Raw genomic sequence first — 16388 nt, 5'->3', positions numbered from 1 at the left:
TCAATTTTGTAGAGCTTAATAAAGATAAAATATTTCTGGATGACCAATTTGCAGCATTGAGCATTAGCTGAAAAGATCTGTATCCATTGCTTGCATGAGATAGGCTGACAAAGTAATGTATGAGACAGCTGACAGGGTACCATGAGTGTGCCATGCTTTTACTCCCTTAGGAGTTGGATATGAGAAAATTGTCAAAACTATTCCAGTCCTTATTATCCCGTCTATTAAAACTAGAGTGTAAGGAGTAATGTTCACAAATTTGAAACTCCTTTGGCCAAAGTGATATAAATTAGATATACAACCTTATAGTCAAATGGGGGGGATAGAGGTAAGCAGGGTTGGTCTGACTCACAGGGGTACAGGGGAAATCCTTGGTGGGCCACTGCCCTTGGGCCTACCGCCTCCTTTAGGTGTCAGGTACCTCAAATTATAGATTGTTACTCTATTAAACGGTCAGTTACCAGGAACACTGATCAGCATGTGGGCTTGGTTCCCTTCTAGACACTACACCAAGATTTGCCCATTGGTTGGACAAGCATCTGTGGTGGTCACCCCCTCTGGTGGATGACCACACTCTTTAAGTATGGACCCTTACTACTGCATTCCCCCTGGTGGGCCCTTCATGTCCCATTCCGACACTGTAGTCAGGAAAATCCCATCTAGTTCCAAGTTTTCAAAAGGCTCAAAATCCAAACTTAAAAAAGAGACATTAGCACCATAGGCAGCTACAATGATAGTAAACTTAGTTTAATTGGCAACTTGGGGTGTACAACAGCCTTGAGAACTGAACTACAGTATCAGGTTGTCTTGAGTCCATTATCTTCAAGAGAAAGTCTGGTTCAATATTGAAATTGCAATGTTGAAAAACTGAAATTATTGGTGTAGTCTGTTTTAAGGAGTCTTCACGTTCTAATGATGTCATCTTGTGATGTTAGTAAGCATTACCCTATTGGCTATCAGGCCACTTTCTCGTCTGCGAGGCAACAAATCCATGTAAAATGAAGTGGTTCGTAACAGTGATCTGTATGCTTATAAGTATTCAGTTTTACATTGGTTTGTTCTCTGCTTATAAAGTAGGAGATCGATGGGCTGTATATTTGACCCTTTAATTAAAAAAAAAAGAAAACTGAACAGTAAACATAAAATGGAAATTATTAAATATAAATAAAATTGGCTAGTTTTAGTGTGGAAAAAAACACAAATATATCTATATGTAAACTCAGGAAAAAGCAATTACATCATTGGGTAAGTTAATTGATCTGCAGAAATTGCATAAAAGCAATTGTTGGAGGAACTTCTAGAAAGACTAATCATGTGTTACCCTATAAAATCTATCCATAACAAAATGTAAGTATTGTAGAATCAATTTTTTTTCCAACATGCCTATTCATGGAGCAGCGAAAAGTCATGTTTTGCTGTTAACAGGGCTTTTCTCTGCTTGGTGCTATTCACAGAGCGGGTTACAGTGAAGAAGTTCATTACTTCTCCAGCAGCACCCCCGCTCGGTGTCTGAATCGTATCACTATACTGTAGTATGGTGAGTGCGATACATTAAAGGATGGAAAGCCTGCTATTTTGCCAAGATAGGTCAGCACTATAAAAAGCACAAGGCAGAAATGCAATTAGGAAAAGCACAAACCAAAAGGACAGATAGACCACAAGTATAGGTGTGTGTATATATCGACCCAGTGAAACGTAATATGTGTCATCTACTTCTGTAATATTATGACCTAACCACAAAAGCAGGAGGAAAACCAGTTGTGACATCCACAACCTCACATCAGCAACCTTTTCGTGAATTGGACAATGTGTGGAAACCACTTGAGACAGGAGAAACATTTGTTTGCTACAGTAAACACAAATAACTATCAAATAAAGACACAGATACATGTAGGTTTTGATAATAGTATATTTAGTTACAGTAACCCCTATATTCAAAACTAATATTATAACCCGCCTGTCTACCCATGATATTTATGATCCATTCCAGTCAGGATTCAGGAGAAGACATAGCACTGAAACAGCTCTGGTATGTGTGCTTAATGATCTTCTGATGGCAAGAGACAGAGGTGATTGTTCGATCTTAATCCTTCTGGATCTCTCAGCAGCATTTGATACTGTGGACCATGGGATTCTAATTGAGCACATGAAAAATTTCTGTGGACTGGATGGCACAGTCCTTAGCTGGTTCAAATCATTTCTGACCGGCAGGTCACAGAGAGTTTCTTCTGGAGTAAACTCTTCATCACCAGTGCCACTTCCATGCGGTGTCCCACAGGGTTCTATACTATGTCCCATGCTTTTTGCAGTAAACATGCTACCATTGGGTGAAATAATCAGACGTCATGGCCTGGTCTACCACTGCTATGCAGATGATACACAACTGTACCTGTCCTTTGCTCCAGGTACAAAGGACCCCATAACAACCCTATATGGCTGCCTAGCTGAGCTTCAGGAGTGGATGAGTGCCAGTTGGCTGTGACTGAACCCTGATAAAACAGAGGTCCGTATGATAGGTCACAAGTCAGGGCTACAGCATAGCCAACCAACAGGACTTACACTTGGGAGAACAGAATTACAAAACACTGAACATGTGAGGAATCTTGGTGTTGTCCTGGATAGTGGCTTGACACTTAAACATCAGGTATCAGCCACAATCATATCCTCATTCTTTCATCTGAGGAACATAGCCAGAATCAAGCACTTAATTCCCTCAGAAGATCTGCCTAAAGTCATATATTCATTTATATCATCACGCCTAGACTACTGCAATGCCCTCTACCTTGGACTCCCAGCAAAAGAATTGCACCCAGGGGCGTATCTATAATGGGTGCAAGGTGTGCGGGGAACACGGGGCCCTGGGTCCAGGGTGGCCCCTCACCGCACACCCTGCACCCATAATATTACTTACCTCTCCAGAGTCCCACGTTGGCACGGGGGTCCGGCGCTGTAAAATGACTGGAAAATGGCCACGGCGGCCATTTTCCCATCGTTTGCGCATGTGCAGTACAGGGAAAATGGCCGCTGCGGCCATTTTCCCGGTGACCTGTGCATTCATTATAGACTCTGGGCACACTCTAGTGCCCACAGTCTATAACTCTGGCGCTGGCTGTGCACAGCTCAGCGCGCTGCCGGCCGCCGGGCGGAGAAGAGGGCGCCCATGTCAGAGACTGCACACGGGCCCCCTCCTCTCTAGAAATGCCCGATTGCACCGCTTGCAGATGGTACAAAACAAAGCTGCCAGGCTATTAACCAACCAGCCCCGTTCCAGCCGCATAACACCCATTCTTTACTCCCATCACTGGCTGCCTGTCAGATGGCGAATTGTTTTCAAGATTAGATTATTAATTTACAAAGCCCTACATGACCATGGCCCAAGGTAGCTAAAGCAGCTTCTGATTCCTTACCGTCCCACACAAGTACTGCGATCCATTGACAAAGGACTATTAACAGTACCTAGAATCTCCCGGAATTTGTCTGGGGGTCGAGCTTTCAGTTTTGGGGCTCCAACCTTATGGAACTCACTTTCCCGCACAGTTCGAGATGCCTCCACTCTAGAATACTTCAAAAATAGACTCAAGACTTACCTCTTCACCCAAACATTTCACTAATGTCCCTTGTTTAAGCTTATTTTGTGTTTTGTACTGTAAAGACAAATGTAAAGCACTTTGAGTCCTTTAGGAGAAAAGCGCTATATAAATAAAATAATAATAATAATAATTATTATTATTATTATTATTATTATTATAACACTTTCATAAAAGAGCATATTTAGTTTGAACATCACCCAAAGATGAAAGAAACATTACAACTTCAAGAGCAGCCAATACGGTTTCTATGGGACCAGTCCAGTGTTGGACTGGGGTATAAGGGACCCATTAGAGAAACTAGTGTATATGTATACAGAGTTGGATTAAGACCCCATGGGGCCCTAAGGAAGATTCTGGTTTGGGGCCTCCTCCTCTTTCAATTTGACCTTTTCAAAACACCTTTCCCATGACGATCTCCAGCCCTTTTTCACTTTACTACTATTTACCATATCTAGGGGTCCATTTATCAATGAATTTTATCGTACACAATGAATTACGTATGATAAATGGTGCTCAAGCCAAACAGCTCCCAACTGTCATTTGTAAACAGAGGAGCTGATTGATGGAGCACCATTATTTGTATGCAACGTGTTTGAAAACTTATTGCGTATGATAAAACTCATTGATAAATGGGCCCCATAGTCTTTACATACTTATTAACTTTTCCTTCACATGCCCCTTTTCCCACCATCTTTTCCCTCAGATTCTCCTCGGCCCGCCAGTTTTTCTCTTACATGCCTCCCAGCCTATTAGTTTTTCCCTCACATTCCCTCCTGTCTGCCTGCTTTTCTGTCACATCCCCCTCTGTCTGTTAGCTTTCCCTCACATGCCCCTATGTCTGCTAGCTTTTTCCTCACATGTCCATCTATGCACAAGCTTTTCATTTATGTGTCCCTCTGTCCGCTAGCTTTTTCCTCACATGTCCATCTATGCACAAGCTTTTCATTTATGTGTCCCTCTGTCCGCTAGCTTTTTCCTCACATACCACTCTGCCCACCAGCTTTTCTCTTACTTGCCATTCTGCCCACCAGTTTTTCCATCACGATATTTTCTAACCTCCAGCCTTTCCCTTATATCTGCCTGCCAGCTTTTCCATCACATGCACTTCTACCGATCAATTTCCACTCATATACCCCTTATTGCCCACCAACATGCTTCATGTTGCCCACCTTTCCCCTCACATGGCTGACTGCCCACAAACCTTTCCCTCATATGTCGCTCTGACCACCAACTTTTTCCCTCAATGTCTTTCTGCCCACCAACTTTTTTCTTACATAGAGCCCTACCTACCACATTTTTCCTCATATTTTGCATGCCCCCTGTCTACCAGCTCTTTCCTCATATGCTGCCCAACAGTACCCCATTGCCCCTTCTAATTACCGGATTATCCACCATGACTGTACAGGAACTGTTAGCATTTTGTGAATGCAGATACACCAGAGACAGAGAATACTGCAGGAGGACCTCCATTTAGACAACCTTGCAGCTGTGGGTGACAGGGAGGGAGGTGAGGAAAGATGGGGCACTCAATGGCATCCCCAGGCACTACACATATATAGGAATGTTCACAAATAGAGACGGGATGCAGTCAGAAAGCCAATGGTCAAAATGCTGACCGCCAGCTTCATGACTGCCTAATCCTGGCAGGGGTCTAATGACAGGCATCGAAATCCTGATGCCTGTCATTTTACCTATGCCGGGAGCCTGACCGCCAGCATACCGATCGAAGGTAAGCCGGGCTTGGACAGCCGCGGGGGGAGGGTTAGGTTAGGGGCTCCCGGGGGGACTTAGGGTTAGGCACCCCCCCTGGAGGGTTAGGCTAGGGGAAGGGGGAGTTAGGCACCCCTGGGGGGAGGTTAGGGTTAGGCACCCCCCCAGGAGACTTAGGTTTAGGCTGCGGTTAAGAGAGGGTTGGTTTAGGCACTTACAGGGGGTTTAGGGTTAGGTACTTGGGGGGGAGGTTAGGGTTAGGCACCCCTGAGGGAGGGTTAGGGGGGGTTTGGTTAGTAATAGTTTAAATATTTACCGGTAAGGATCTTCACTGCCGGTCTTCCGACATCAGGATTTCAACATCCTGCGTCCAGCGGTATTTCATACCGATCCCATAGAGACAAAGAGGAAGGAATATAAAGAGACAAACATACAGGCAGGGTTACATATAGTGAAACACACATATATGGGCAGGGTTACATATAGAGACACATACAAACTGGAAGGGTTACATACAGAGACATACACACACATATAGATAGAGTTATATATAGAGACTTACACACATACAGACAGGGTTACATATAGAGACATATGCACACATATATTTATTTATTTTATTTATTACCAGTTATTTATATAGCGCACACATATTCCACAGTGCTTTACAGAGAATATTTGTCAATTCACATCAGTCCCTGCCCCAGTGGAGCTTACAATCTATATTCCTTACCAAATGTACACATACATACTTATACACTAGGTTTAATTTTGTTAGGAGCCAATTAACCTACCAGTATATTTTTGGAATATGGGAGGAAACCAGAGCACCCAGAGGAAACCCACGCAAGCACAGGGAGAATATAGAAACTTCAAACAGTTAGGGCCGTAGTAGGAATCAAACCCGTGACCTCAGTGCTGTGAAACAGTAATGCTAACCATTATACCATCTGTGCAGTGTATACAGTCAGGGTTACATATAGAGACATACACACATAAGTGCAGTGTTACATATAGAGCCTATCACACACATACAGTCAGGGTTACATATAAAGACATACACACATACAGACAGGGTTACATATAGAAACATACACACAAACAGACAGGGTTACATATAGAGACATACACACACTTACATGCAGAGTTACATATAGAGACATACACACATACAGGCAGGGTTATATATAGAGACATACACACACATACAGTCAGGTTTACATAGACATACACATACAGGCAGGGTTATTTATAGACACACACACACATACAGACAGGGTTACATAAAGAGACATACACACATACATGCAGAGTTACATATAGAGACATACACACTCACATACAGGCAGGGTTATATATAGAGACATACACACACATACAGACAGGGTTACATAGACATACACATACAGACAGTGTATATGGACATACACACACATACAGGCAGGGTTACATATAGAGAAATATACATACAGGTACAGACACATAAGACCATCAATCTAATACAGAGTGGTTTATTATTATTGTGGTAGAAGACAGCAGAATATAATCCATTTTATTTAGACATTGCTGTTTTATACTGTATATATGTTTTTATGTATGTTTGTGATATTTTTATTAAATTACAAATGTTATAAGAGAAGCCTTTCTGTGGTTAATATCTGTGAATGGATTGTTATTCAATTTTGATTATTTACACTGGCGCAATCTATTATCTAGTTTATATTGGTTGTACCTCTTTATGACTAAAGGTGCGTACACACTGGGCGATTAAAGTGGTCGACTGAACGATAACGATATCGTTATCATTCAGTCGTCCACTTTATCATCCATTTTTAACACAAAAACGATGAACGATAATGACGACACGCGTTCCCACGGGTTGTTCGTCATCATCGTTCATCAGGTGAACATGCAGGCCAATCTGACGATGTCGTAAGGTTGCTGCATGTTGGGGAATGGGGGAGAGAGCCCGGCGCTGAATGATATCGTTAATTATATTGTTCAGCGGGTGTGCTCAATGTCATGAACGATATTGAGCACACCCTGCCGGTGACACACTAGACGATATTGCTCATGGAGCATATCGTCTAGTGTGTACGCACCATTACTGATAAGTGGTCTTTGAGATTTGCTGCAGGTGTCTATCTACTCAGAATTCATTTTTATTGATTTAGTGCCAGGATTTAAGGGTATTTTTAATACCTATACTGTGTGTTCTCCCATTATTTATCTCCCTTTTTTTGCCCGCCCACTTCCCTCACATGTGTTCTCTAATTATGGTTCCTCTTTTGCCACTGTAAACTGGCATCATTGCCCACCAGGAATTTCCTGAGTATGCCAATGTGCCATTCCAATGCTGGATCAGTTAGAAAGAAGGACCTACAGATGAATGTCACTTCGTTTTTTCCCCCTACACTTCTGAGCATGGGCAAGTGCCAGTGTATGAGCTGTGGATCTCTGTTAATTGCATGTATGGCATATGGGGGAGATTTATCAAAGCTTGGAGAAAGATAAAGTGGAGGGAGATAAAGTACCAACCAATCAGCTCCTAACTGTTTTTCAAACACAGCCTGTAAAGTGACAATTAGCAACTGAATGGTTGGTACTTTATCTCTCTCCACTTTATCGCTCCCCAAGCTTTGATAAATCTCCCCTATGGTGGTACAGTGTTTAGCATTGCTGTCTCACAGCCCTTGGGCCGGAATACATACGATTTACCGCTGGCCGCATTGCCGGCGGTTCAAATCCCGACAGCGGCATCCCGGCAGAGAAGGAAATCCTGATCGTCCAAGGTGAGTATTTACTAACCTAATTCAACCCACTAACCTTTACTTAAATATGAGTGTTCAATATACTGTATTATTGCTTTACAGCAGCTTTACGTCACATGCATTATTTGGTGTGTCTTAGATCAGTGGTTCCCAAATTATCTTGAAACTATCTTGAATCATGTCACCCTAGTATCAGCATTTTATTCGCAGCACCCCATGGCCAACAGTTTCTTATTAAAAATGATTAAATTAAGTAGATGGTGCTGACCTGTCATCCTTAGGTTTAGTTATGTAGTGGGGGACAGGGTTGTGCTTCTGTTTGTCCACACATTTTATGAGTGGCAGCCACCCACACTGGTTTTGCCTATCACATTGACCATAAATAATTTTATTTGGTCCTGGACCACCAACCTAGGGCATTCCTGCATATGCCCCGGAGCACCCCAGCATGCCACGACACCTAGATTGGGAATCACTATCATAGATGCATTCGACTAATTAGATATGGCCTGCAGTCTCCATCATCATGTGCACTCTATTTTTGTAGTGTGCTATTTTTTCACCATTTCGTCATTTCTGAGTATCCTTCTAGTTAGAATGGAAAAATGATATCAATGGAAGGATGGGAAATTTCTAAGTGGTTGTGAAAATTTACGCTCTTAACCCGGCCAAGGTCGATTCAATCAGGTGCGAATTACTTGCAACTGCTTGTAAGGGCCGGTGCTAGGGTGTTTGATGCCCCCCCTACAAACTATAATTTTGCACCCTCCCATTTGTTATAAAGGGACAGTGCATGCCACAAAATGGGCATAATCTCACAAGGAAGAGGCGTGGCCACAAAATAGTATCCCCAGTTCAAATTATGCCACATTATAGCACAACCTTATTTACATTACACAGCACATAGTGCCCCTGAATCACATTACACCACATAGTAGTGTCCCTTATTCATGTTATGACACACAGTAGTGCTCCTTAATCATGTTACATCATACAGTAGTGCCCCTTATTCACGTTGTCACACATTAGTGCCCCTTTTTCATGCTATGCCATACAGTAGTAGTGCCCCTTATACACATAATGCCACAGTGGTAGTGCCCCTTATACACATACTGCCACCAGTAGTGCCCCTTATACACATAATGTCCACAGTAGTATCCCTTGTACACATAATGCCCACAGTAGTGCTCCTTATACACATAATGCCACACAGTAGTGCCCCTTATACACCTAATGCTACACATTGGTGCTCCTTATACACAATGCCCCAGGGCCGTAACTAGGGTAGTGCGACCTGTGCCATGGCACAGGGCACTGTAGGGAAAGGGGCGCTGTTCGGGCATATCAATTTTCTGTTTATTATCATTCTCACTTGTAGATTCCTCTTCTTTTATCCCCAGCATCTGCTGGCCTCCCCTATCTCTTCCCTGGTCCTTTCCCATGAGGCCATGGGCCTTTTTTGGGGTGTTTCATCTTATGTCCCTATTTGAAAAAAGCTCTTTCTGGCACAGGGCACCAAAAAGTCTAGATACGGCTCTGCAATGCCCACAGTAGTGCCTCCTATACACAATGCCCACAGTAGTGCCCCTTTTAAACATAATGCCCACAGTACTGCCCCTTTGACACATAAAGCCCACAGTAATAGTGCCTTTTACACATAATGCCTTCAATAGTAGTGTCCCTTATACACATAATGCTCACAGTAGTAGTGCCCCTTACACATAATGCCCACAGTAGTAATGCCTCTTACACATTATGCCACACAGACTCACAACACTGTACTTACCAAAGCCATACTCCTGGCCCACCACCGCACAACAGCTCCTCACAATCGGCACAATCGTAGGGACCTCCGGCTGCAGGGAAGGAGCCGCCGGGCGCCCACTGGTAATGAAATCTCAGCAGTTGCCCGGTAAATAGAGAATGCAGCAGTGCCTTTACTGCCCGGTTCCTCCCTGCTGTGCAGATCCCGCACTGGCCCTGCTCTGGACATTCAGAGGGATGCGTACAAAAATCCATAAGTCCGAGCTGAGATCGGGCTGTGAGGGGAGAGAGTTGCAGTGCCGTTACAACTGCAACTTGCCCCCTTCATGTCTAATTTAATTCACCCCTAATTGTCAAATATAGATGCTGATATTGAAAAACTACCATGATGCTAAAAATTATGTAATCAAAACCAGTGGCCCCAGTGATGGCAGAAGCGATCCAGCTGTCTTGACCATTCTCACACAACTACAGGGCATGCCGAGTCATACACAACCCAGTTGCATCTTCACTTGCGGCTGAAGTTGCATAACTGGGTAGTAACAGGGCGATTGCATGTAGGTTATGTTTAGCAATAGTGTGAGGAGGGTGTGTCAATGAAATTATGGAATATGCAGAGTTGTGCATATGCATAAATATGTATGTTTTCAGACAGATCTTTAGCACCTAGTAAATCACTGATAATGAGGACATTAATAAAAACAAGCATACGGATAGGGGCAGTCCGGCCACAGAGATCCATACATCTCTACATATGGTAACTATATGCATTATGTTTTGTACACACAATGCCTGTACCTTCACATCCAACTTGTATTCTACTCTTGACAGCAACGTGTATACTTAGTTCGCTCTTGAAAACAAGTTAAGTGTTGCTGAACTTTTCAAAATATGAAGTAACAATGCATTTTCTGCTCAATAAATCATGCTGACTGAATGAGCTTATTTATAGTGCTTCATAGGCATTGCAAACCCCACTTCTGCTGTTACGCCATTGTGTACAGTGTCCAGTTCACTGTACTTTAGCTGGCTGTAATATGGGACTATCTAGAAGAGAGAGGCTGAGCATTACAGGAGATACCATTCAGAAATAAATAATTTAGATTATTGCAGCGTTCTCCATGAGCTATACTAGCAAGAAGTTTTATTACATTTTCAATATAACATATTAGAATAGTGATTATGAGATTCTACAATGTCCTTTATTGGGAAATTAAGTGGCTGCGCTACATTTAATTCTCCATTTACCCACCTATTTCCCTTTATGTAAATATTTGAAAAACTTTTTTGATAGAAAGTATATCGAAACAAGATAAAACTAATTTCATTACAGAGTGGTAATGGTGAAATACTGTTGATGACTCAAAGAGAATAGACAGCTTCTCTATGTTATCTCAGTAATTATGCTGTTTTATTACGTTCTAGATACCCAGCTTTTCTTTTTCTTTATATGTGTTCTCTTATTATACTATTACTTTTCTTCCTTTGGATTTTGCTCATATCACTCTAAAACTTCATTCATGTATGAAGAGTAGTACATAAAATATTTACAAAAATTGTATTTCCCTTCCCCTTCAATTTTTTCCCCTATAATATTTAAATTTGTTCAGGTTAAAAAACTTAATTAAAAAAAACTTGATTATTGATAGTTGGAAGCAAAATTCATTGCTATGTTTTTTTATGTGTTTGTAATTTCTGAGATTGTAGACATTATATAAAAAAAAGATCTGTGATCAATTACCTTTTAACTAAAATGTTGGACATGGCATAATGTTAAAAAATTAAGTATTTCTTAAAGCATCTCTATGGTGTGAAGTTTTTGTTAGACTATGGTTTAACTCTTCATTCGCAAACTGTTCAGTTTGATAAAACTTTGATGGCTAATGTATTATGACCTAACAATTACATTTCAATCTAGTAATTGTGTATTTTAAAAAATATATATTTATTGTCATGTAACATACAACCTTTTCTGTGCAAGTTGTAAATATACCGATTATAATATATGGTGGTCCTATTATGACATTTATTACAACATCCACCAATGAGATTAAAGCTGACAATTTTTCTAATACACTTTTGAAAATGAAAGTAAGCTTTAAATAGGTTGCTATGGGTTACGACAGAGTTATGCCCATAGTCATTAAATAAGAACAAATGGTATATACATTGAACTACAGTTTTGTTATAGTTTATCAAATAAATAAACAATTGTGAACATAAAATAATTTGCTACACCATATCCTAAATATATTTAATCTCCTAAGGAAAATAAATGTTTGTTTATTCCTATTGCACAAAATTATATTTAACTCCATAGAGATATTTTAAAAGGTCAGGAAACCACATGCTCCAGATAAAATTCAGCCTGTCTCTATGCTAGCAGTCAATAATAATGAAATAAAGTATGTGTAATGACTTTCTGAGCAAACACTTGTTTTTACTAGAAAATCATTTCAGTAGTTTAATACCGAATAGTATGGCTGAAATAAAGACTTGATATGTACAAAAAGGTCAGTTTAATATTTCTGCCTCTGACACACATTTTTCTTTCAGGATGAAAAAGAGTGAATTATATATTTTTTGGGTTTGCTCTACAAATATTTGAAGTTATTTATACATACAATACCAAGATTTAATCCCAGGCATAATACAAATAAAATTGTTTTATCCAGTTATGTTCTTCTCCACATTATACTGTATACATGACATTCTGCATTACTTTTTTAAATTGCAGCACATACTATTTTCGACAGTAAAAGAACACATTAACAGCAAATAGGAATTCCTGCCAGCAGTTTATTTATATTTGTATGTGCATTTTTTTTGCAGATAAAGTTGGTGACATATTATAATAAAAGACCTTAATACCAAAACATGGGAATTAATTTTTAAACCCCAGTTTCACAAATGTCTCTAGTAGTTGTGTACTGTGGCAGCAATTTACCTATCAGGACACAGCACAATGCCACAACTTATACAAATTCACTTATCAGATAGTCAGTCAATAACTAAGAAATGATTTACTGTTGGGATGGTAACTGAAGAATGACATTGTTTTCCAGAGTCCCGCTGTCTACTAGGCATTAACAAACAAATGCAAACTGTTACATCTGTTACATGGTTAGAGTTGTTCCAGTGCAATTCTACAGTTATGTCATATGACAATTCAAAGAGAAAAGCCACTGTATTACAGATCTATCTATTCTAGCTATCTGTTCTATCTATTCATCATGTGTGTAATCGCTCTCTGTGAAATCATTGAGTTTGGCCTAGAAGGGGAGGAGATATTCATTAGATTGATAATTCAGTATGTGACCTACTGTATTATAGGCAGCATGTGTGATTTGAAGTGAACTACAAGGCAAGAAGGAGGAGGGGGAGCCCCAGTGTGGAGTCAGCTCTCTTATCAGCCTGGCAGCAGTGTATAAAGAACATTTACGTTATATAAACACAGAGTGGAGAAGAATGCTTTGCACCCCCTGTCATACTGATAGCTGACAGGGTGACCTCTCTTACTGTAACCATCATTAGACCTGCAGTGCTGCTAGACTCAGAAGCTCCCTGGAAGCTGCCCAATACACCAGACAACCTATATATCTCCTCTGCTCAGTGCTTTACATGTAACATCTGTAGCTATGGAGCCTACAGTCTCCGTCTTCTGTTTGTCTGTTTATTATTCTACCCGTAAGCAGAAAACAGCTAAGTGTAATAGGCGCCAGGGGTTAGGATGGTGAGCAAACCTGCCATATAGACAAACTGCATTCAGGTACTTCATACATACATACATACATACATGCATACTTACACACATACATACATACATACATACATACTTACAATGGAATTGGTATGTATCTTAACCGCATCCCCTTATACGCACATTAATAACCGAATAATTTAGTTTATGCTGCATAACATATAAAAGACAAATACATAAGACATTAAATACTGAAAGAAAATAGAAACTGTTACAGCCAACATTAAAAAAACATACATATCATAAGGCACATACACAGAGTATTTAGTTAATTGTTATACCTAGGTAGTACTGGAGAACTAAGCAGTGTGACAAAATAGAAATATTGAATATATATATACATATATATATATATATATATGCAGGGTGACAAAATCAGCAATACAAACACTATATATATATATATATATATATATATGCAGCATGACAAAAAACAGCAATGTAAAAACGATATATAAATATCTATCTATCTATCTATCTATCTATCTATCTATCTATCTATATATATATATATATATATATATATATATATATATAAAATAGAGCAATGTTTATAAAATTTTATTACAGTCGGGCTCGGAAATTCAGCTGTCTATCTTTCTATAATCGTGGCTTTCTCCTGTTCCCAATGAAACCCAGTGGATGATCAGTCAATGAGACAGTGAATACAGAGAGGAGAATGAGTGTTAATTCCATTTTATTTACCGAATGTTCATTCCACAAACTTGCATACACACATTTGTCAGATGCCTGATTGGTGAATGGAATGGAGAAGTGCCAGTCCTATAGATGTGCTAAGCCTGGACAGGCCATAATGTGATAATTTCACCACTACAGGGAGACAGCACCAAAGGCAGAAGCGCCAAAGTGCCAATTACATTAGTGATCGTCCCGCTGGGCTCTCTGCATCTTTTATTCAAAACTGCTTTGGTATGGAAAAGAATAACTCACTAACTTGACATTTGTCTTCTGTACGCAGTATGATAATTAGGTAAACAGACAAGCTAATCAGCAGTAACTATATGTGAATGTCTGGAGATTAAACCCAGGTCAACTCTAAATCAGATGACATTATCAGTGGATGGATTATTGGAGGACAGCAGACAAGGAGACGGCAAATCTGTTCCATAGAACTTCCTCATCCAGAACTGTGGGCAAGAACGGGGTGCAGACACAAAGTCAGTTCCTGCAGGAAATTCATCACAAAAACGAGATACGTGCAAGGATGCGGAGATCATAATTAATCTTGTATTTTCTATTTCTGAGCTACTACAAAAATACAAATAAAAAAACACTGACCCTTATCTGTTAATGGGTGTACAATTGCGCAACATTTTTCTTTAAAAAAAAAGCTGTATAAACTCTTACCATATAGTACATTTTATTAGTTCTACATTAAAACGTACATTTATATGAGCTGTAGGGTTGCGATACGGGATTTATAAAACCATGCCCTTGGAGCATAAAATAGTTCATACAAATAACCGAGACTTTGTATATATTATTGGAAACAATACCTCCCCAGCAATTCTTAAATAATCATAATGTTAAATTATACTTGCAATAATTAATAATTTGTGTATGCTTTTTCATTATATATATATATATATATATATATATATATAATATATATATATATATATATATATATATATATATATATCATATTTAACATTGACTATTGCAGATTTCTGGGATGTGTGGGTTCATGTGCCGGGTATTATCTACAGATAGTTGCAAATAAACGATCCGAGACCAATCTATATGATCGCATTATCCTTCACATTATCTTTCTTTTCTAACTCTAGATAAATCACCTATACATAAATTAACATCAAAGCAGCCTGACCGTGTGTCTCCAGTTCACAGTCGCTGGGATAAATCTTCTACAGACTAATATAAATTTAGGGTTAAAAGAGACCCTGTGTTGATCTTTTCTCAATAGATACAGACCGCGAATTAGGAGGTGATGTGTGGCGTCACATGACGTCACACATTACCCATCACTGTCACGTGTGTGCTGAATGCACAGCTATACATCAGAAGCTTTTCTGCAAAATAATATTTCTTTGCAGTACAAACTAAAAAATATTAAACTATTACAAGATCCACGTTGGGGTATTTTTCTTCTTTTCATTTCGTGATATTCAGTTACATAGGAACAATATTTATTTTTCTTCTATTATTCCTTATGTTATTACTGTTTATTTGCGCATTTATATTCTGCATTTAATTATTTTTCACCGACTAGTTAATTACCTCTACTTACACAATGTTTATTACGCTTTTGAAGGGGTCTTAAAATAAACAAACATACGCTTATATTTATGTTGGGAAACAATTAAATTAAAGGCATTGTATTCAGTTAAGGCATTGTCCTGGCGCCCTTCAATATAAGAGCAAAACAATTAAAAGATTATTTAAATTAAAGCTAAAAGAAAACCTTTATTTAATCTGTAACAACAAATATAATCAAACAACAAAAAAAGAACATAATTCTTAAAATCATATTTTTCTCTAGCCAAACCTAATAAATTCGTCAGAATTAAAGCAGAATTTTTTGGGATAATCACTTTTTTATATGTGCAGAATTTTCTCCTTACCACTTGATCTGTTATTTTCAGCCAAAGTTGATATATTGTATTTCTTAAGTAAGAATAAGTTAATTTATTACCTCCAGTCTTGCTCCAGAGCCTCGTCATAATTATGCAGTTTATTTATAAATATTATGCACTGAATAGGTATTTGAGCAGACGTTGAAAACTGATTAATACCAACTATTTAGACGAATAG

Source organism: Taudactylus pleione, unplaced genomic scaffold (genome assembly GCF_031769625.1).
Source record: "Taudactylus pleione unplaced genomic scaffold, aTauple2 ptg000093l, whole genome shotgun sequence".
Taxonomy (NCBI): Eukaryota; Metazoa; Chordata; class Amphibia; order Anura; family Myobatrachidae; genus Taudactylus; species Taudactylus pleione.
Note: the sequence above shows the minus strand (reverse complement) of the source record.